The sequence below is a fragment of the Atractosteus spatula genome, chromosome 1 (assembly GCF_055471065.1).
Source record: "Atractosteus spatula isolate fAtrSpa1 chromosome 1, fAtrSpa1.hap1, whole genome shotgun sequence".
NCBI lineage: Eukaryota > Metazoa > Chordata > Actinopteri > Semionotiformes > Lepisosteidae > Atractosteus > Atractosteus spatula.
Window position 1 is genome coordinate 61,592,224 of NC_142706.1, and position 23,436 is coordinate 61,615,659.

Consider the following 23,436-nt stretch of genomic DNA (forward strand, 5'->3'; position numbering starts at 1 on the left):
TTTTTATTCACAGAAACAGTGAAGCGGGTTTGCTTTGAAAGTAGTCCTGGTCCTGCAACTTCTTTTCTTGAAACTGGCAAAGCAAAAACATCAAAAAGCAAGACATTTCACACAACAACTTAGAATGGTAACAGGCACTCTCCACTGCATTAAGAAGAAAAAGTTGCCACGCTCAAATCTTTCCAACAGCTAATGTGAATATTGAAAAAAAGAATTTCTGGGCCTGATAAGGCAGGCTGTTTAGGATGTGACAGAGGGCAGTGGCCGACCGTTCGGAGGCTGTGCAGTGCAGTGAGTGTCAGCACTCAGGGAGAGAGCTGCCCAGAATCAGTGCACTAATTAATCACTTCCATGAGCAGGGCTGGGGGGCGAGGGGGGGGGGGATAATACATTTTTTGTTTCTCTCCGAGTCTCCCCTGCCATGTGACTCCCCCCCCCCCCCTCCCGGCCTACTCGGAGCTTGCTGCAGACTTCCTGTCTTATACAACAGTCCCCAAAAAGAACAAATTACTCTTCTCGCGTTCTAATTAACAATGCCTGGAGTCACGCTGGTTTTCTTATGCAAACAGCCCGGCTGTGTTCTAAAAATTGATCCAGGATCGGAGTGCTAATCCGATGCTCGGGAACGACGGGAGGCTTGTTCCCTTTGCCGAGAAGATTAAGGCCCGTCATCGCCGCAATCGGATCTCTGTGACCCCAGTGCCGGCGGGGCTGCGGACTGTGTCCCAGTCCCGAGGAACTCCTGCTTGGGATCAAAGTAACTCGTGTCCCTGGACTCTCCTGGAACTCCTAGATCCCAAATTAAACCACGGAGTAGGTGATTACTAGAGCCCAGATAAGCATATGTGTAACATTCAACGAAAATACGGACTACTCCACCTCCAGCGACAATAACTGCTGCAAAACATGGCAGTATCTCTTTACAGATACATGACCACACACTCAACAGGACCCGGCGCAGCTCTGCATTAGATGTGGGTAGCAGCCAGACATTGCGCCTGCCGTAGGTGGACTTCCCGTGTGACAACTCCCTGCCTGTAAGCCGCTGAGGAAGACTGGTCTGGCACATTAGCCAGGTCAGCTGTTGCCTTCCGCAACCACCAGGCCCCATGTAATGACACTTCTGTAGCAGAAGCACACCTAGGAAAATCCCTGTTCTGTTATAATGTTAAAGTCCTCAGGAATCCACAGGACATACTGCTGGGCTATTTACCCTATGCTGGACACAACAGGTCACCGCTATAAAATGCCTGCACAGCCATTCATTTTCTAACCACTCACACCAGGGCCAGTTTTCCCCACAAACCAATTAACCATGTTAACATACAAACTCCACACAAACAGGCCCAGAATTGAGCCCAGGGCCACAGTACATCGAGGCAGCAAAGCTACCATGTTGCTCTTTAAAATGCATAATTCTGTTAAACCTTTGCAGGACAATGCACAAAAATCTTCACCACTTTGACTGCAAGGAGAGAGCCTTCACAGAGGAGAGCTAGCCTGCTGACCTGATGCCTGAGTCACTAGCCTTGTGAGTCTGTGCAGAGTTTCTGTGTTGAAGAAAACCACTGGTCTGAACTTGCGATGGAGCCGGTCTCTCCGTGCCTGACACTCCCGGAGCCCGATCCTGACACACGCTGTAGAAAATTGGACAACGCAGCCCTGATGCCACCGTCTCTTCCAGCAGCTCCCCACGGTCAGCTGGCGTGGCCACTCTGTAGTCCTCTGGGTCTGCCGCGCTCACAACATGGCTGGGCTTGGCCACACTGTGGCGAACCCATCGAACCCTGCCCTGCCAGCACCTGGGCCTCTGCCACAGGTTCACTGCGTTTGTACTACGGTACGCGCCGGTGCACTGTAATGTGGAAATGTGGAAGCTGAGAGCAGGCCCCAAAGGATTGTGGGAGCATGGCAAAAGGATGGAAAAGAAACACACTGCCCCCCCCCCACCTCCTCCTCTGTAGCAGGTGGCGTCTGAGGATCTGCGGAGGTGAAAAGGAACGGAAAAAATCAAGTGGAACAAATACTCACTCACTCACTCACTCACTCAGGAAGGAAGTGGGCTCGCAGCGGCCGCCCGCAGTGCTATCAGAGTCGAACAGCCGCTGGTGGATAGTAACCGATCGAGTTTCGGTTCGGCAGGACAGAAGAGGGGAGCACGCCGCCGATGTCCAACTAACGGACTGACAAATCGGAGGACTGATCAGATGACTGCTCCCCATCTCTCAGCACCTCGTCAACACCCAGCCCTTCCCTTGTTGTGCAATGAAAACGAGCAGGGCGATACCCTGGGGTCTAGCAACACCACTGCTGATGGGAGCGGGGCAGAGTCATCTGTGACATCAGCAACCTTCTGAGGAAAGGAGCGACGTCACCTGCGACGTCATAGCTGGTCGGAGGGAGGAGCAGGGTCGTCTGTGACATCATCGCCAGACTGGGGGGAGGAGGGGCGGGGTCTTCTCAAGCCCAATGGCATCATCATAGGAAGTCGAACTTTGGCAGTTTCCTAAGCGGACTGCTTTTTGAAACAAGGAAAATTTCAGGTGCACATGCTTTGATCCCCCTCCTCCATCGCCTACTCCAGCCCCAATTCCTCTAGGGCAGATGGGGCCATTCGTTACCAGCACTGACGCTGCTTGACATCAATCGCAGAAGCAATCCTCATGTTTTCACAGTGAATTCTTAAGCCACGCATGGCTCTTCTGCACCTTGCCTTACTATGTGCCTGTCCCGCTGTGTGACGTACAGGGCTACAGACTGGACAGACTGTGACTAGTTACCCAAGGTCGCCCTGAAGCACTTTGCGGACTCCAGCTATACCGCAGAGACCTGCTCTGTCCATCACTAGTTTGCACGAGCGCTCAGCCGCATGAGCTGACAGAACCGAGCACACAGCTTCGCCCGGCCCTCTTCAGTTAGCACATCGAAATGAACCCGACACAGAGAAGGAGACAAGGCCACAGCCCGGTGGGCGTCCAGCTGAGGAGGGCCGACAGAGGGGAAGAGAGCGAAGACAGAGAGAGGGGCAGAGCAGCTGTGGCCGCCAGGCCCAAACCCAGCACACCAGGCAGGCGGGCGCAGGGTGCCACGTAGAGCGGGCACCCACAGCGCCCAGTTCCAATCGGGGCAAGGGGCAAGGGAGGGCAGCAGTGATGTAACCCGGCAGCCACGCGCCAGTGTGTGCAGGGGACAGCCTGGCACTCCGAGCGACACACAGACAAGGGTGTCCAGGACAATGGCATTCATGCTCACAGGGTCAGTGCCAGCCGCCGGGCACTCTGGTATGCTGCAAAGGACAACACTGAATAGGCTGGCAGCAGCACTCGGGAAGCAGGCTGAGGCTTCTGACTATGCTTGTGTCTTTAAACCAGCAGATTCTTTCTGAATGAACAGTGAAACTACTGGATGTGGAACTGCATTTAAAACCGAGAGCAGGAGGCATTTCTTTACCTAAAGGGTTGTGGGAGCGTGGAACAAGCTGGGTGACATCCTTGGCTCAATTAACTACTAATTACCAAACTTAAAACTGCCTCCTCTCGTTTTTTACATTTCTTACATCCTCTTGTTCTTAATTAAAGAGTCATACTCCTATTAGTCCATTTGCACAACAAACCCTTATGATACTGCTTTTATTTCTGCCCATAACAGGGCGAGCCCTCTCAACACACTAATGCAAGCTACCGATCCCCATAAAGAGCTCCCCCATCCTGGCCCTGGGGACCCCCACTGGCGGTCGTCACTCCAGCTGACCTCGTTACTTAATTGACTCCTCAGTTATAATAATTAAATCCTTACAAGCCGGTTTAATGGATCCTTTGAGATTATTTTCTCCAAAGCTGGAGATCTCGCGCTGCTTATGAAAGGCATTAGTTACAAGGCAACTTCCCACATCTATGGGCACTGAAAACAACGAAACATCTCAAACCGATCCTGTTATTAAGTCCATTACGGATGCAATGATGTAACGGGGAACTGACCTGGAATGATATCCAGCAGGTGCGATGGGAACCCTTCTCTCCTAAACAAGCAATATCGTCTTCTGAGAGTAAAAGTGGTGTGGGAACGCAGTTTGGCGTGTTGTGGTTTGAGGTTTAACACGAGTCTCCTCTGGATGTGACTGCCCTGTATTTTACTGTGTTCTCCTGCCCCGCACTGTGATTATGACAGCTGACAGCCATGGTGAACAATCCCAAGAGTAGCGGGACACACTAACGCACGAGGTGAAAGCCTGCTAACACTCCCAGCGTGTGCGGATCTGTTGTACAGCGCGCTCACCGTCTCTCTCACAGCTCACAGCTCACAGCTCCGGTGCGCGATCGCGGCCGCCGGCTCTCTCCCAGGGGACTAGCCAGCCATCTGCCATGCTGGGCCTTCCAGCCAGCGAGGTCCTGCAACAGAGCACGAAACATTCACTGGGCGCGCCCGGCGGGCCCGGCGCGCTCTTCCGACTGCCGTCGCGCTATCCCCGGGCAGTGCCAGCCCCCGAGCCCCAGCTCTGCGCGGTGAAAGGCCTTGTTGTTCCAGTCAACAGCACCCATCCTGGCACGCACACTGGAATGTTACTGTGTCTCGTGTCTGGGGCGCTGACACACACAGCGCTCGGTCTCAGAAGGGGGGCATCTGGTGTTTTGCCAATGAAGAGGCGGGCAAAAGGGGGGGGGGGGGGGGACAGCTGCCCCCACATGTTTAATTAAAGCAAACTAGATCCGTCACCTTCATTTCCACATCTTCTCCTCTCTTTCCCTACTAAAGCAAAGGATCAGAATCCCCATATTCAGAGGAAACCTCCCACGCTCCACCTCTCTCTGCCAGCCCCCCTCCCCCCCAAAAAACATACAAATCCACCCCCCTTTTCCTAAGCAGCTGATCTGGAAGAACAAACTCCCCCGATCTCTGTAACCCTGCAAGAAAGCAACAGCTCCCTCCCGAACCCTGCGAATCCCCCTGCTACCTGCTGGGAGGAGTAACAGGCTCAGTAAACACTGGCTAAGTGAGGGCAGGTTCCTTAACTGAACCTACCAAACAGGACGAACTGATGAGCACAAATGCTGCAACTGAAGGCTGCTGAGGTAGTGTTTTCATCAATGCATATGTAGGAAACACATTCCTCTTATAACCCAAGCTGCCAGTACTGAAATAGCTCATTAAGAAGCACTCCTTATTAGACCTTGACCTTTATTTGTCATACAACAGTGGCTTATTATCCTTTTCATCAGCAAGGCAAGGGGCTTCAGTTTCACTTTACTGTGACTAACAGCAGGACACAGGTTGACTTCTCTTGGTTCAGTGTTCAGTGGACGGAGGAGTGCCGTTTAGGCTGAGTCTGCAGCTCTCTCCGGAGCTTCCTTCTGCCTTAACATAGCCGAGACGCTTCCACACGAGTGCTCAGACAGCGAACAGCCACGGTAGTCAACTATTCCAGCAAAATTTACTGCTATTGAAAAGAGCCCTTACAGGTGAGACACGCACCAACGGGGGGGGGGGGGGGGGGGAGTGAATAAGACTGAAATAAGGATTCAGCACTGTTATGCTCTCCCCTCGGGCAGGTCCTGGTAATCAGGTCCGAGACGTCAAGCAGACAGCACGGCACTCTCTTGCTGGTGCGGTTAGTCAGTGTGGGAGCTCTCTTCACCAGACACAACGAGCCAGAGATGCGCAGAACACTCCCCGCGGAATCTGCAGCAGACAACTGACCCAGCACCAGGGAACTCTAGACAGGGACTGCTCGTCCTGAAACTCCCATAATTCAGAAGGGCAGCTGAGCCCTGAAAATAGAAACTGCAAGGGCTTTATAATTAACTGGCCTTTTCCATTAGCTTTTCGTTCCGCAGGGGAATGAAACAGATTGAAAGACTCACGCTCCGTCACCTGCAAGGCCACGCCTCTCCGCCTGCTTCGGGAGACCCACGGTGTTAAAATAGGTGAGAATTCATGAAAGTGCAGCTGCCCTTCAGAGGAATGGGGCAAGAATTGGCACCACTCTTACACAGCTGCTCCCGAAACTTCTCCTACTCCCTGCCCTCCCATCTGTTTCGGCAAGGAAACAAGGGCCTAGCTCACAGGCCGGAGGGTGGCAGGAATCAGGAGTTCCAATACGGCGGCACCGTGCCCGGCAGGGGCTGTGCTGTGCCGGCTGGCACCGAGAGCCGGCCCCGGCAGATGGCACCAATTTGCCAGGAAAACGGCTCACTTGGATGCGGCCGGGGCTGAGACAGGCAGCATGGGAAAACCTTCCCATCCCACTGGGAGCACGAGGGAATCTTCAGACACCGGACTGCTGCAGAGAGCAGCGGCATCCAAACACAGCAATATTAGCCATATCACCCTGCAACTCACAGCCCACTGAAGCTCAGCAGGTGTGAGCCTGGTCAGTACCTGGATGGGAGACCTCCTGGGAAAAACTGAGGTTGCTGCTGGAAGAGGTGTTAGTGGGGCCAGCAGGGGGCGCTCACCCTGCGGTCCATGTGGGTCCTAATGCCCCAGTATAGTGACGGGGACACTGTACTATAAACTGGCGCCGTCCTTCGGATGAGACGTAAAATCGAGGTCCTGACTCTCTGTGGTCATTAAAAATCCCAGGGCATTTCTCGAAAAGAGTAGGGGTGTAACCCCGGCGTTCTGGCCACATTTCCCATTGGCCCTTTCCAATGACGGCCTCCTAAGAATCTCCATCTATGAACTGACTACATTACTCTACTCTCCTCCTCACTGATAGCTGATGTGTGGTGAGCGTTTTGGCGCACTATGGCTGCTGTTGCATCATCCAGGTGGGGCTGCACACTGGTGGTGGTGGAGTGGAGTCCCCATTACCTGTAAAGTTGCCTTGAGTGGAGTGTCCAGAAAAGCGCTATATAAGTGTAAGCAATTATTATTATTATTATCATTATAAAAATAAAAATGACTTATCTATCATCCACCCATGGTGACAGATGATCATAGGGGAGCCAGAGCCTATCCCAGCAAGCAATGGCCACAAGTCTGCTGTAGGACACACACACACTCACACCAGGGCCGGTTCTGCCCAGAAGACAATTAACCCAGCAGCCTGTCTTTGGACTGTGGAACCAGAGCACCTGGAGGAAACGTACGCAAGCACGAGGAGAACATACAGACTCCATGCAGAAAGCATCCCAGGAATTGAACCCAGGGCCCCAGCGCTGTGAGGCAGCCAAACCAACAACTGTGCCGCCATGGCGCCCTAAAACAATACACAGTGGGTTAAAAATCAATTATTTCAATCCCAGCACACACTGCTGTTCAGTAGGCCCCTGTCCCAGCTGGGAGGGGGGAATCAAAGAGATCTGGATCCAGAGCTATGCCTTTTTAACCAGCGGGATAACTCATCAATAACTGAACTGTGCAGTTAAGTAGCTGATTTTATCAAAGGTCTGCTCCAGTAAAAACACACGGGAATCACAGTATTGGATTGAGCTTCAGATCCCGCTCTCAGATTCTCCTCAAATATCCTGGCTCCCCTATTCCGGTATTCCGATACCTGCCCACCTTGAGCTGATTCTGCACGGGGGAGCGTAATTCAGCGTCACACACGTCTCGGAGCACTAATATTGCAAAACCCCCAGGCCTCGGTGCAATGTGCCAGAGCAATTTCCTTCCCCCAGTTGTCCCCAAGTGATTCTACAGCTGTTCTTATAACAGTTACTCAGCAGATCTAAAAAAAATGGAGAAAAAAAAGACCAAAACACCCTGCAAAATATCCATTCATCTTCCCCCCTTCTCACCACTTCATCCAGTTCAGGGGCGCTGTCCTGGCCAGCACGGGAGCAAGGGGGGGTACAGCCTGGACGGGACGCCAGGCCACCGCAGGCTGCAAGATCTCAAGTAACTATAACAACTGAATAACAGGAAATGCAGAGGAGATGAGAAACCGCTTTCAAGCTCTCAGGCGAGGTGCAGAGCGCTCTCCAGTTGCACTTCAAAGAGCTTTTGTTTTAACCAGACCCGCTTCTCTGCAACAGACAATAACGGCGGTTTCACTCATCTCGGCGCGGCGCGATCCCAGGCTCCAGCCTCCCGTGCGGGGCCCCTGTTTATGGGATGGCGATTCCGAACGCCATGTTTGCAAAGCAAACAGAAATAGAGAAATCAAAACGGATCCCATCCACAGTCCTGGACGCACAAGTGGAACCAGATGGAGGGCAAAACAAAAACACCAGAACGACACAGACACGTCATTATCTCCTGCCACAGAAAGAATTCAATGAAGTTTGCTCTTGGGGGGGCATGATGGCGCAGTGGTTAGTATTGTTGCCTTGCAGGTTGGGGGCTCTGGGTTCAATTCCTGAGGGAGACTACAAGCTGGAGGTCTGAAAAGGAGACAGGATCAGTCCAGAGAGGGGCACCTAGATGCATCCAGAAACTTAAAGGAAAGTCTTGCACTGACAGGCTGAAAAAACAAAAACATATTCGTCTTGAACAGAGAAGATTACAATGGGACCTGACGTAAGTAGTCAAAGCCCTTAAAGCCAGCCCACTGGACTTCAGAATGAACAGTGAAACAAGAAATCAAGAACAGGAGACACTTCTTTACGCAAAGGGTTGCAGGAGTGGGGAACAAGCCACCCGGCCATGTTTTTCGAATCAAAGCCCTGGCTTCTCTCAAGAAATGGCTGGATGTGATCCTGGTATCAATAAGCTACAAAGTAACATTTGGTTTGGCTCTTCCAAAAACAAAATTCTTACTCTGTTCCTTACGGATTTAAAGAACAGCAGGGACCATGCAGCAGTTTTAGGGCAATTATGCCATAAAGGTTCTGATGGTTTCAGAACCAGGACTGGGCTGGACTGGGCCTTTAGCAAACTGGTGCAACTTAGCTGCAGAGTTACTGAGATCAAAGTTTTAACCCTTTCAATCAAATATTTAATTTTAGGTTGTTTTTATCAACTGGGCATGATTAATTTCTATAATTTGTTTAGATTTTTAAATAATTTCTCAGGTCCTACCAGAATCAGAATTTGGGACTTGTTAGTTCCATCTCTGAATACTGAGTGAATTGAAAAAGCACTTTGACAAAGTCGATAGGAACTCTGCTATCATTATCTCTAATCTTCCCTGCGGAAACAAAAGTCTATTATCGAGTCCTCATCCTTCCTTGAGTATTTTTCTTTTGGTTGTGCTGTACAGAAACCCTATTTAATTCCAGAGGGGAGGTGACAGTGGCTGTTTTGAGTCAGATAATCAAATATTAATGGGAGGATTAAAACAAAACACTAAAAGACACTCAGACACGACATGGGGTCTGGGCTTTGAGATCTGGTGTGCGTGTATGTGTGTGTGGGGGGGTACTGTCTCCTGCAGAGAACAGAACATTCCTGAATCCTTCCCAAAATCCCTCCAGTCCTCTTCTAAAACTGGGAAGCCCAATAAGCATGAAGCAGCCAATCAGGAACAAGGGCCAGTGACAGGCAGTAAAGACCATTGGTTGTCGGTGACAAACGTTGCCACAGCAACAGGAATGTGGACCAGAGGAGTCAACACTGTGCAGGCCTAGGGCAAGATGTGCTGTACTGTTACTCTGCAGGCCAGGAGCGGAGATACGAGAGAAAGAGAGAGGAAGGAGAGGCAGAGAGAGAGTGAAAAGGTGAGAAAGAGAGAGAGAGGCAGAGGGACAGAGGGTGGGCAACAGAGAAAAACAGAGAGAGTATGTGCAAGACAAAGGGAGAAAGTGAGACGCACTACCCAAGCACTAGAAAAGGAGAGTCATGACACCCTACACATCAACCATGTGGTCTTGCATCGGCACGTGTCTCTCTCTCTCTCGCACGTATCAGACAAATCCCAGTGTGGCCAATGTGTGCACACGCGCAGTCACACAAAGCGCATACAGCTGCAGCGGTCAGTCCCCAGGCTGACTGCACCTCCCAGAGCTGCGGCCACAGAGGGAGGGGCTGGACAGCAGCATTAAGAGCTTCCCCCTCGCTCTCTACTTCTGCTTCAGAGAGAGAGCCTTTGTCAATAATTCACTGTCAAAAAACGTGATCCTGGATTGAACACCGGGGTATCACCTGTCACCCACAGCACGGCCTGCAGCCGCCCTGGGAAGACAGGAGAGGAGACGGCTGCTCCGGACTCCCGGCAGGGCCCCTGTCCTGAGGGGGAGCAGCCTTGTTCGCCCTGCGGGAAATGAAGGAAAAGACCGTCTCGATGTGAGACGGCAGTATCAGAAGTGTGGAAGTGTGGAGCTGTGCGCAGCAGGTTTTATAAAGACAGCTGGCCCATCTCTAAACAGAGGAAAAACAAATAGGAGCTCCAGACTGAAAGCAGTTTTAACTGGTTGATTCCGAGCGCCAGTATCGGCATCCCGCAGGCTCAACACTCACGGCAGAAAGAGTAGCATGGCTTGTGCTCTTTACCAGCTCAGCCTGCGGATCGTCTCAGATTATACGGGGAAATTAAAGTTTTTTTGTGCTACCAGAATCAGGAGTGATTTCCTCCCAGATTCCCCACAGCCCTCTTAGAATACTGGGAAGCCCAATAAGCATGAAGCAGCCAATCAGAAAAGGGGACAGTGACAGCCGGTAAAGGCCATTGGCTGTCGAGGACAAACGTTGCCGCAGCAACAGGAATGTGGGCCGGAGGAGTCAGACACCGTGCGGGGCCTGGGGCGAGATGTGGGGGTGTCCCACTGACCTGGGCGGGGCTCACACTGTCTCTGCTCAGGGAAGCCAAGATCTGGGCCCAGCTCGTGCGAAGGCAAGTCACTCAGGCATTATTAAAGGAATATCATAGCCCTGGGGCTCACAGAGCTGGGCCTGGAGAGCTTCACCCCCGCTGCATTTCAGTCCAGCCCATCTAACTTACTTCAGTCAGGCCTTCACTGAATTAAGAGAAGTTGCTAGATTGGACAATTTGCCAGCTTTTCTTTCTGCTCAGGCATCTGGGTTTATATTTTATCAATGCAGGCGCAATAGTCCAACATGTTCATGAGCTGAAAACGGTTCATCAGCTCAGACGGATCCTATTTCCTAAAGGCAGTTAAGGTTTGAAAGAGCTGGGCAGGGGCTGCAGGAGCAGGGCAGGGAACAGTTCTCTCTGTCCTCAGAAGAGTGAAGAGGAAGGTTTTCAAGACCTCACACTCCCTGAAGCTTCCCATTGGATTTGTCTTCCGCTCTAGGCGGGAGACCCCGAAGGGTGGGCATCGTCGGGGGGAGCGCCCTGCCTCTTGCTCACAGTGGGATGCCTGCTCTCGGGCGAGATTAAGTCAAGGGCCAGATTAATGTCAGCTGAGCCATGTCGCAGCCCAAACAAGAAAACAATCCTACAGGACTGCTGAAATGAACGGGCTACAGATTTCCTCAAAAATCCTCCTGTGCCCCAGCAGAATTCCCACAGGGAAGAGCCTGCAAGAAGCATTCCTTAGGACAAGAGAAAAAGATACTTTCCAGGCTCCATAAAGACTTCTGCACACGGCCAGCTGATTCGTTTTTTTTGGCTTGGGGTTTGGTTTTTGTAGGGCAGTGGGCTAATACCCCAGACCGCCCACTCCCCTTCTTCATTCCCCGCAGTGCGCCTATAATCCGGCGCCAGCTCTCCTCAGCGGCTCCCTCCTGCTTGGGCTCACGTGAAATCCGAACCAGAGCGAAACTGCAAGTCCCGCTCCACAGGGGAGCAGCCCGAGCGGATGAGCCGGGCCGGCCTCAACTCGGGGAACACTCCGCGCCCCGACGGGCATGCCCCCCGCGTCTCGGCGACCGGATGAGGGGCGCGGGCTGTCAGGTCTGCCAGGCGCCCCGGTCCGGTGGGCTGCCAATCACTGTGACAAAGGCAGACGATCCCCCCCCCCCCCCCCCTTCCAGCCCTGCCATTCAATTAACCACCCTGCCCAGTATCGACGTGTCCCGGTCACGAACTGTGCGGGCCATCAATCTCCCGGCTGTTATTGACCGCGGGACGCAGTCGGGCAGGAACCGGAGAGCCCTGGTTCTGACCAACGCCCCCCCAGGGTGTGGGGGTGTCTAGTTCAACCCATCTTCAAACAGGCGACAGCCTGGCCAGTCCTGGGTCAAACCCGGACCAGGTCGGGCAATAACACCGCCGCCAGCTAGCAACGAGAGCAGGGTTAGGGGAGGGCAAAGTGAGAGCCCCCCTAATTATTTTACTTGGATTTTACTAAATGTGCCGCTAGCCCCCCCGCCCCAAATGTACTGTAGCTACTGTACCAGTAGCAAAATAAAAACAGACCCTTCCGAGAAGACCTGTCAGGGTCAGGGGAAGGGGAAAGGGACCTGCTAGTTATGAGCTGAAAGCCAGCCGATTTCACGGTCCAGTGATGGGGCTCAGAGCGCTGCCATGCGCAGATTTCCCCCCCTACCTCAGCCCACTGTTGTTCAGCCGGGAGGAGTCTGTTCAGGGGACAATGCAGATCACATCAATCCTGCAGTGCTCTCCTGCAGCAGTGTGGATTCCCACTGTTTATACTGCACCTGCCTAGACTGTCTCTTCACTGCACAGTGCTCCAGGGCTTCTGACGCTTTTATCAGCTACATCTGAGCGGAATCAGATACCCCAGGCCCAATCCTCCCATGCTCACTCGCATCGGACCCCAACACTTCCTGTATACTTCTGCTTAGCACCCACATGCGCCCTGTTGAAATCGGCCATGACCACTCCTTGCACAGGGAATCTGAGTGCCTTCACCAGCGCCTCCCCTCAGTTTAAGTGCAAGAGAACTAACTTATCCGGTTATCAACCTGCTTCATTTGGTGAACTGATTGTTAACTGATTTTATTTATTTTTGCCTCATGCCTGTATCTTGTGTATGCATCTCAGCCACTGATGGCCCAACGTCTTTATAAGGCTTTCGAAATTGTGAGGATCGCTGACAGCTGCTAACTTGTGTTGTATTTGTCCATGGGTTCGTGCTGTGTGAAACGTGCGTTGCACGGCGTTCTGTCTGTTACCTGCCTGCAAAGCTGATTTCCCCATCAGGGCTAATTAAAGGAAGGAAGGCAGCAGGTGAAACTGGTGAGGTGGACCTGGAGGTGTCAGCGGCAGGTGCGCTGTGTGAAACGGTGAACCCCAGCCCCTGCCCGTGGTGGCTGCGTGAACAGACCGCACCCCACCTCGTCCCACCTGCCGCAGGCTCCAGACTACAAGACACCGCGCCCCAGAAGGTCTCCAGCAGCCGCCATCTCCAAACAGCGCCAACTTGACAGGATATCGAGAATCGCACGTGGCCGCACTTACAATTCTCGATATCCTGTCAGGTTTTCTTGTCTTTTGATCTCAGCGCGTATCCTGTTGACAGAGAAGCACGGTGCCCCTGCCGGTCCAGAGCTGGAGAGGGGGGCAGTCGGCAGAGCTGAGCCCGCGCCCATTGTCCGCATTAACAGGGCCGACATCGGGAGAGGGGAAAATAGCTAAATAGCTTAATCCCTCCACTTCATCCATGACCCTCCCCTCCTCCCCCACTCCGCACGCTGTCCTACTTCATCAGCTCACAGGCCGCTGAGCCACAGAGGGTCCTGGCTCTCTCTCTCGTCCTCTCTCTCTTTCCCCGCGCTCTCACTCTTGTTTCTCTCTCTCTATACTTCCTTCTTTTGCTCTCTCTCTGTTTCCCAGACTCGGTTTCTCTCCCTCTCTCTGTCATTGCTCTCTCCCTCTCTTTCTATCGTTCGGTCTTCCTTCCTTCTTTCTCCCACTGTCGTGGAGACGTGGGAGGAAGCCGGAGCAGCTCGTGAAAAACCCACGTGATCGTAGGCGGCACATGCAAACTCCACACAGACAGCGCCCGCTAACGTGGATCGAACGCAAAACCCTGGAGCTGCAAGGCAGCAGTGCTAGCCGGCCATATACCTGCCGTGTGTGTGTGTCTGTGTGATGTGTGCGTCAGTGTGTGGTGGAGTGCTGTGTGTATCGGTGTGTGGCACTATTAATAAATCAAGGTAATTGCTCACTGCAGGGGAGACACAGTAAAGGATCTGAGGAGTGTGGACCCCCTGAGTCACCCTCGCGAAGCGGATCAGATCAGAACTCTCTGCAGTTGTATTCTATGTCCGTGGCCATCTGGCTTGGTTGGGTTCAGAGGGGAACTGTGCAAGTTACTACCCGCATTGTAGGGAGCGAGTCCTTGGGCTCATAACTAACAGCTCGCGGGTTCGAGTCCCCACTGTAGACACTGCTATTGTCCACCCAGTTGTAGTAAGTCCTATCCACCCAGCATTGCTGGAGTAATTCTGTTCAGAACCAGCATGCCATTCAGGGGGGCCGTCACAAGAGCTCAGGATCCAAGACCAGATCAGGCCCGATGAGCCGCTGTGGCTCTGGTCAGTAAATTTGAGCAGCACCTCAGGCAGAAACAATCAACAACAGATTGACAGAGAAAAGCCACAACAGGATGTGAAACAACTGCATGAAAAACTGGTTCTTAGAAACCAGCCCTTCCGCGACACAAATCTGCCCACCATCTTAAAATACCTCATTGACCCGGGATTTCTTTTCTTAATTTCTTCCTTTTCTTAATTTCTGTTTTTAATCCTTTTCAGACACTCAAAAATCCACACCTCAGACTCCTACTCCAGAAGAATGCTGAATTTCATCACAAGAAAAAGATAGTAGCTGAAACATCTGTTGACTTTTTTTATGTTGTTTCCCCTACGTTTTCAGACTGGTATCGCACTCATCTTTACTGGACTTTACATCTAGGAGAGCAAATGCCAAGATTTTTTAGTTAAAACTGACAGGCTCCTAAACTGACAGGCTCAAACTCAAATGTTTTGACCTTAAAGAGAAAGGACAATAAGGGTTAGACTTGATATACAAGTTCAAAATCATCAGACACTGACAGAATCAACGCAATGGGCTTCTTCAGAACAGTGAAACATGAACCAGAAGGCAGAAGAATCTACATTTAAAACTGTGAAAACATACAACTGTGATCTACATTTAAAACTGTGAAAAGTTTTAAATTTATCAAGTTTAAAGACGTTTTAAGACATATCTTAAAATAAGGTTTTAAGACGTATCTTTGTGTCTAGAGGCGTCTATACACAAAGGGTGGTTGGAGTATGGAACAAGCTGCCCAACCATGTGACACCCTGGTTTCTTTCGGGGAAACGGCTGGATGAGATCCTTGGATCAATTAACTAACGACTGCTTAACGGGTTTAATGTGCTCAATGGCTCCTCTGATTTTTGACCTTTCTCATGCTTCCAGGTATGACATTTCAAAGACTTGTGGGCTGGAAATCCCCGTTTTCCACACGGAACCGGATGAGAAAGAGAGCCAGTGGGAGGGCTGGCTTCCTTAGCAGTCTATAAAGTAACCAGGGGTGCAGTTCTGCCCTTCTGCAAGGCTGGTGCTGGAGGAGAGCTGGTTCTCACACTAGAGAGCAAAACTCAAAGTCACTCCTTAGTCATCCGTCTGCTTTCAGCAGCACCAAAACTGTATGCAGACCACAGAGAGACAACCACCAACTGCAACACAGGTTCTCAGCACACATCACTGGAAGCTGTGTGTGTGTGTGTGGGGGGGGGGGGTATATCATCTACATACTTACACACTATTCCAGCTTCTCAGTCTTCTGAAAGAAAAGAGCCTGACAATAAAAGAACAAGTGAGAGATCAGCACTACTGCGGCAAGCAGGCTCTCAGACTCTCGCTGCAGACTCAGCAGGGCTGAGTGCTACAGAAAAGTGGCTAGAAAACCACTAGAAAACCGCCTAAAACAATGCGAGAGCATTTCAGAAAAAAGGAAGTTTTCTTGCTAAAGGGCCCGTCCTCTCCACGAACTCTACCGGTCTGGAATTCCATTTGGTTTCAACTGGGAATTCTTTTCAGGTTCAAGCTTAGATCTTTTCCTTTGCTTTTTTTTTTTTAAAAAAGAAGAAATTAAAAAATGCAGAAAATGATGGTGTCGGTATGGTATTCTGATTAGAAAAACAAATCAGCTCAGGGCGCTGAGCTGCCTCTGTTACACCAAGCGTTACAGCAACACCCTACAGTAAGAAAGAGGCAGCAAAACGAGCTTCACTGTTAATGGGAGATTATAACAGTGCAGAGGTGGTTGAGAGGGGAGTTTGCGTGCTTGGGGGGGGGGGCGGCGTCTTGTAGAAGATTAAGAGCTCAAATATAGTTATTGGAGAGATCAGGGGAAACTAGCTCTTACCCCACGTGCTCTCATTTGCCCCCCAATCTCTCTAATACCATCATCCACCCGTTTTGAACCCACTTCGTCCGAATCAGGGTCACGGAGGAGCCGGAGTCTATCCCAGCAAGCGACCGGCGCAGGGGTACACCCTGGACAGGACCCCAGGGACTGTGGGAGGAAACCGGAGCAAACCTGGAAAGAACATACAGACTCCACGCCGACAGCACCCCAGCAATGCGAACCACTGTGCCATCCCTAAAGACATTTCATTACCAGCAACTACTGCTGCACGCTGTACTGTTGTGCATTTGCTAAATAAACTTTGATTTGATTTGATTTAATAAGCATATTAATAATGATATTAAGGATATTAATAATAGTCCACTAGACCTCTCCAGCCGTGCAAACTCCCCTTGCAAGTACCTGTGCTCTGTTACAGAGATACAGGCCTGCTCCTGGCAAAGGTAAAATGTGTGCAAAGCAGTGCAGCACACAGCCTGCACAGCAGCTGTAGACGTCCAACAGGCTGTGCGGTTCGTGGAAAGGCAGATATAAATCAATCCCGCTGCGTTAATGGGGCGAAGCGCAAGAGACGAGCTCCAGGCTCTGAGCGCAGCTCATCAGGCGTGTGAGGCTGTGACAATTACTCAAGCGAAAAAAGATGAGTGTCAGCAACCAGCAGATTTTACAGCCCAGGCTAGACCCAGCAGAGATCGGCAGTGGCTGGAGACTGGAGTCAGAAAGCAGGGAGAACACAAGAACGCAAGAAAGGATGCAAACGAGAGGGGCCATTCGGCCCACCCGACCGTTTTGGTAGGTAGTAGCTCTCTGATCCCAGGATGTCATCCAGCTGTGTCTGGAAGGAAGCCCAAGTATCGGCTTTAACTACGTGTCTGGGCAGCTTGGTCCACACTCCTAGCCCCTTTTGTGTAAAGCAATCCCTCCTGTCCTGACTGGAGGATCTCATCCAGCCATTTCTTGAAAGAAGTCAGGGTATTGGATGCAACAACATGGTTGTTCCACCCTCCCACCACCCTTTGGGTAAAGAAGTACCTCCTGATCTCGATTTTAAAAGCATGTCCACATAGTAATATATGCTCTTTATTCATAAGGGAAATTGCTGAGCACCTGGTACACAGAATTACCTGACGCATTAGAGACTATGAGAGACATTGCAAAGGAATGCTTTTTCCTCTAAAGCGAACAAAGGAAGCATACAAATGAGGAATGACCTCATGAACCCAGGGACTACATCGGTTACTAATAGCTTATTGATCCCAGAATCTCATCCTGGACAAAGATGGTTCTGAGAATCTCATCCAACCAGTTCTTGAAGGTTCTCAGGGAATCAGCTTCAACAATGCAGCTGGGCAACTTGTTCCCTACACCCACCACTCTTTGTGTAAATAAGTGCCTCCCATTCTCAGCCCTAAAAGCACATCCCCTCACATTCTGTCTGCACAGTTGCGTCCTTGCTTTCCTGCTGAGCATAATGTAACTCGTTGGGCTGACTCTTTTAGTATTTGTCAGTACTCTTGGGAGGTCAGGAGAACGACATGGCATGTGAACAATATACTCTGCAGTGGCATTGGTGCGGTGCGCTACTGTTTCACATGAGCATGGTCCCGGGTTCGACACATTTTAGGTTTGATTGGGTATTGGAAGTTGCCACTTTCTAAGGGCTGCGATTGCAAGGATTTCGTATGCATTTTATACTGGTTTCTTCCCAGGTCCAACCAGCGCAAAGGAGGCCGTGTCTAGTTTCAGCAGAACAGCCTCCCTGTCTCTAGTTTCAGAGCCGAGTGACATGATTTTGCTAACTGTTGGACATGCAGGGAGCTGAGTCCAGCAGTCTATTTACATCACAGTCTCCACACTCTAACACAGGAGCCAGGCGAGGAGAGGCAGCTGTGATCAGTGAGGAGCAGAAGAGACTGCAGGGGCAGCAGCAAAGGCTGCTTGTCCACTCTGTGTCCAGTCCGATCTGGACTAGGAGACGGCAGTAGCAGAAACTGGCCGACTTGAACTGCACAGACAAGGCTGGTCCCTTGTTGTCAACACCCCACCCTCCCCTCAGCGCGGTGCCTTTCTGATCGCTGCACATCTGCGCCGGGAGAGAGAGAGGGGTGTCTAGGCTCTCTCAAGGTCATGGCAAGGGTGCACACACACACACACACAACACACACACACACACACAGCGCGGCCTGCGTCTGGCTGGGATGTCACAGAGGCCCTGACCTCTGCAGCACTTCTCCGAAACCCGCAGCCCCGGACTTCCTGCTGCACAGCTTTGCAGAAGACCGCCCCCCCCCGTCCCCTCCCTCTGCACACACACACCCCCACACTAAATAAAATACACAAAGCCAGCTCACAACAACAGGAAAGCCACTGACCTGCTCGGCACTCAGTGACTCTGTCACATTACAACGAAATTAAAGGCGCGTTCGTATCAGAGCTCACGTTTAGAGCACAGAGTCTGAGGCCGGTGGCATGACGCACCTTCAGGTAAAATCCCACCGGGCTTTCCGCTCAGGTTTAAGGGTAGGACACAGCACAGCGAATTTTAATAATGTGTCAGTGCAATTCCAGGCTAGGAAAAGAAACCTGTTACTTCTGCTGAAGGCTAAAGGTGTCGGATTTGTCTTGAGTCGAAACGCACTGACGCACACCCGGCCAGGCTCTGCACACCCCTGCCTCCTGCTCGCGGCGCCCAGCGTGAGCCGATCCGTGGCACAACTGAAGGAGAGCGTGCACACACCAGAGGGGTCGGCACCGTCACGAGGGCCGGGACCCGGGGCGCCGCTGTGACCCCGGGGCCGACCGTCTGCACGCCTGCCCCTGGCACCACCGCGGGCTTTGTCTTCAGGGATTTTCGTCACCTGGTCGCTGCACAACGCCCGCAAGTCCGTTCTGGAGGCGGGAGGCCCCTGCGCTCCTGTCACACTGCCCGTCGCTCCTACTGCAGGACAAGCAGGAATCAGGACCACCTGCCAGCTCCAGCTGCGGCAGAAGTGCCCTGTTGGCACAACACACCTGCCGCGTACGCCCAGGTGCCCAGGCAGCCCAGGGGACACACCTCCGGCCCTGGGAGGCTACCTGCTGCCTGGTTTTCTTTCCCTCCCGAGCCCTGAATTGCCTAATCGAGCTGATCGTTTGCTCAGCTGCACAGGGCGAAGGCTTTCCTGTTGGTTCCTTGAGCTGAACCTGCGTAACCTGCTGGACATGCTGTAGTCCATCTGCTCCATTCTCGACCTCGAGTTCTGGGCTCCAGTCCCAGTCCAGGAGGGTCCAGAGCTGCGGCAGGTTTTCATTCCAGCTCTGACTCAGCTCTGTACTGGTCCACCTGGACCACAAGGAGCAGGACTGGACACCCTGCAGACACACTGACCCCCCAGGAGCAGGACTGGACACCCTGGAGACACACTGACCCCCCAGGAGCAGGACTGGACACCCTGCAGACACACTGACCCCTCAGGAGCAGGACTGGACACCCTGGAGACACACTGACCCCCCAGGAGCAGGACTGGACACCCTGGAGACACACTGACCTTGCAGGACTGGACACCCAGCAGACACACTGACCCCCCAGGACCAGGACTGAACACCCTGCAGACACACTGACCCCCCAGGACCAGGACAGGACACCCTGCAGACACACTGACCCCCCCAGGACCAGGAAAGGACACCCTGCAGACACACTGACCCTGCCACAACCAGGACTAGAGCCCTGATCTAATTGAAAACCCATAATATTATCTATTTACATCAGCGCCATACGACATCCCCCAGGGCTGTGTTGGGGTAAACCGACTGGCAGCCTGTGCTTTCTGTGTGCACTGGGTACAGAACGTGCATTCACGAACCCTGCATGTCACCACTTGTGTAAACACCACCACAATCATCTTTGTCAGTGGTACACAACGTGGTAACTACTGTATACACCTCCTTATTAAAATCAGACTGTTTCCCTCTTAAGGACAGAGCGCAGGGGAGGAGACTCAGACTCATTCACAGAGACGGAGCGAGAAGGAGGTGGATAAGAAAAGCCCGGCTGACAGGCGCGCTGCAATCCCCCAAGACCACGGCCTCTGGAGAGGTTCACACTGACGACCCGCTTCAAAGTCACAGGAAACAGAGCCCTCCTGTCGTACCGTTTCTCGGTTTGGTTTGTACTACAGAACCGCAGACCTCCAGCCCCCCCCCCGGAGCTCAGCAGCAGGCTGTGGAGGGCGCTGTGGCTGCCTGCCTGAGCGACCCTGGAGGCGGGAGGGATGTCACTTAGACATGCAGCGCCTAGTGCTGTCTGCGCCAGGATTACTAATACAGCACAGATCTCATTGATCTGGTCCTCCTGGAGACGCATGTGGCTCGTGAGCACAGGTGTAACAGGAAGGGGCATGAGCCTCCCTCAGCCTGTAGGGAGCAGTAGCCAGACAGTTGCTCTCGTAGACCAGTGCACAGTGGGATGGTCACAGCAGGAAGACTCCTAGGGGGCAGGTCTGGCCTCATGTTTGTCCCCAAGACTAGTGACCGAGGATGGGCAACTCCAGGCCTTCAAAAGGACTTGGGGTCCTGCAAGTGTTCCCAGCACTTTTGAATAAGCAGTTGATTAAGACCAAAAATAGCAACTGTTTACTGAATTCAATTAGGCAAATGAAGATGAGAGATGGAATTGAGACAAGAGGGCCCTAGTTACCTGTCCCTGCTATGCGTGCATGCCCAGACTTCCGTTTCTCTATAACGCCGTACCAACTGTAGATGGGGTGGTAAATATTTAAGGCCTTGCTGGTCTTCAAGGAGAAACAACTGCTGGAAAAACACACCTCTTCCACGCCAACAAACCACGTCCCCACGAATAAAATTTGCAGTAAAGCGGCAGAACCATTGGCTGCAGAATCAGAGTGTCAGAAACAAAATAAATACTATCCTGTTCCTTCACATTAAAGATGTTAGCTCCCCTGTACACTCGCCGATAGCATAAACACATTCAGCACAGACGAAAACAAGGCAGCGTTATGCCACGGCAGGACTGAAAAAACCGCCAGTAACGGATTAGGAAATTCCTTGACAGTTAATGCGCAATACAGTTCACCGTTTACAGCTATCTCATCTCCGGCTGCAGCGCGCTTTGAGATAAGGTTTTCGCGTTTTTGCGCTCAGTTCGTTCTTCACAAGTACCTCGACTTCATAAAGGTGTTTTAAATGGTGAAAAGTTAAAATGTCGAATGCCCCGTTTCAGACCGTGTCCGCACGATGGCCACCCACTGCGTGAACCGCGTTCAAAAATTTGTCGGAAGGCCAGATGTCTTTCTTTTTTAACAATCGTGTTCTCAATCATGTTATTGCTTTATCACAGCACAGTGGTTTGGCCAGGAAGGGCTTGGCGCTGCAGTATTCAGGTGGATGTACTCTTGAGGGCTCTTCCTCAACTAAAACTAAAAGCACCGGCTGCGTGAATCCGAGCGCGCGCGACCTGCTTTCCGCTGCCGCGATTGTGCAGTTGGGCGAAGCTTTTATGTGCTCATCGATTTAAATCATTCTTACGTCGTAAAAACGACTGATCCCACCTACAAATCGCTTTCTCTAAGTAAAAAAAAAAACGCAGAGTTGGGAAAGAAACCATAACACATCACACTCATTCAGAACCATTCATATTCTAAAACCTCAGGCAGAAGATGCTACTTTTGAGAAACGTACTTTCTCGCGGGTTTTTTTAATGCAATCGCAGTTTTTTTTTTTCTGTCCACAAACTTATTTTAAAAACCCCTCTCGTTTGCATGACGTGTTTAACTCATCGGTATGCCTGCCTCTTGGCCACACTGCGGGCGGCAGACAGCACCTGACCCTAACCGCCTCAAGTGCCGGTGCCGTCTTTGTCCCGCCTCCATGGCCCCCCAAAGCATCCCTCTCATTTGTCAGCCGACATGTGATTGGCGTGACCTTTTGCGGCAGCGCCTAAAACCCGTTGCCGTGGGCGACATGCACCTGAGCCCAGAAATTCACGCGGACCCCGGCTCGAGCCAAGCCCCCTCGCTCCGAAATAAATAAAAAAAAAAAGACACGGAGAGAGACCACCCGCGTGCGGGTCGAACCGACCCACCGCCCTCGCCGCATCATCAGTGCGAATGTGAAAGTTTTAAAGGGGTGCTTTAAAAAATGCATGCTTGGGCTCCTCTGTCGTACCCCGAGAACTTTCAATATTTTCCCTCCTTTTTTTTCCGCAGAAGCGCCTCCGGTTGCTGAAAGGGTTACAAGCGCCCAACGGACTCGGCTCTCCGTAGTTCTGCTGCTGGCTTAATTTCACACCAGATCCCCTCATCTGTAACAATACGCGCACTGCTACTGTAACTCGGTACAACTGAGAGTAAAAAAAAAAAAAGAGCGCAACACGGCACTAATGATACACAAAAAGTACCACATCGCGCCAGTGATCAACAACATAGCACAAGATCACCTACTGCAATAAAAACAACAGAGCGAGCCGTGTGTCTGGAGATGACATCAATGTCGTGAAGTCAAATCCTGATGTCAGCCCTGAGGTTAAAGGCGACTAGAATTTGTGATCTTTCAGATTCCGCGACTAATAAATTATCGGCTATGTCAAAAACACGATTAAAGTTACAATCTTAAATAACACGGACTCGCAGAGAAGTGATAAGGGTTTTTTTTTTTTCCGCAGGGGCTTTAGCGACGATGGGAATATCCACCGTATCCCATTAATTGTTTTAAATGAAAATTGTATTGCGCCCGCACTTCCAGTAGAATAATTAGGTTAGTCTTCACTTGTCATGAATAAAGCTAGCGCGGCAAAAAAAAACAAAACCTGACACTTCGCACGCACGGTGAACTTCACATTAACAGTAAAAAAATCTCAACTTTCACTGAAAAACTCTTCCAACTTAAACTTGTCAAACAAAATTACAAAGCAAAAAAATCTCCAATTTACATGTTATTTTTTTCTTGAAAAATTTATCACTTACCTCGATTTCGTGATTTTTTCTACAGGCTTTCAATTATAATTAATTTTCCCTATGACACTCCAATCCGAGAACCGCTTATCTCCAAGAGCTTGTAGAGCAGATGGCTTGAGCTGAGGCACTGCTGATATTAGGTTACTGGAGACACATTGCGTCACTGCTTAGGATCACGTGACATGGGCCACCCTTGGCCCTTACTAACTTCACCTCTGTAACGTGACGAGGGTGCGTTGGGTTTCCCGTGGAGGAAGCTGACGCCTGGGCGTTCGACTCGTGCGAGAGGTTGATGGGAACTGTAGTTCATTCATAAGCCGCGCCTCGCTTGTTTCAATGCTACACCCCCAGCATGAAAA

At 51.4% G+C, this 23,436-nt stretch overlaps 1 protein-coding gene across 7 annotated transcripts in view; it reads right to left on the minus strand.

Moving 5' to 3' along the window:
- The window catches only part of arhgap9 (Rho GTPase activating protein 9), a 57,205-nt gene extending 33,974 nt beyond the window's left edge, over positions 1-23,231 (minus strand). For 5 of the 7 annotated variants that reach the window (XM_088914511.1, XM_088914485.1, XM_088914502.1 and 2 more), the window contains exons 1-2: positions 23,087-23,231; positions 4,276-4,388 (exon numbers count right to left, since the gene is read on the minus strand). The gene's annotated coding sequence lies outside the window, so the exon portion shown is untranslated. The remainder of the gene's footprint in view (positions 1-4,275; positions 4,389-23,086) is intronic. The other 2 variants (XM_088914494.1, XM_088914468.1) reach the window with 1 other exon arrangement.
- Positions 23,232-23,436: the final 205 nt, after the last annotated feature.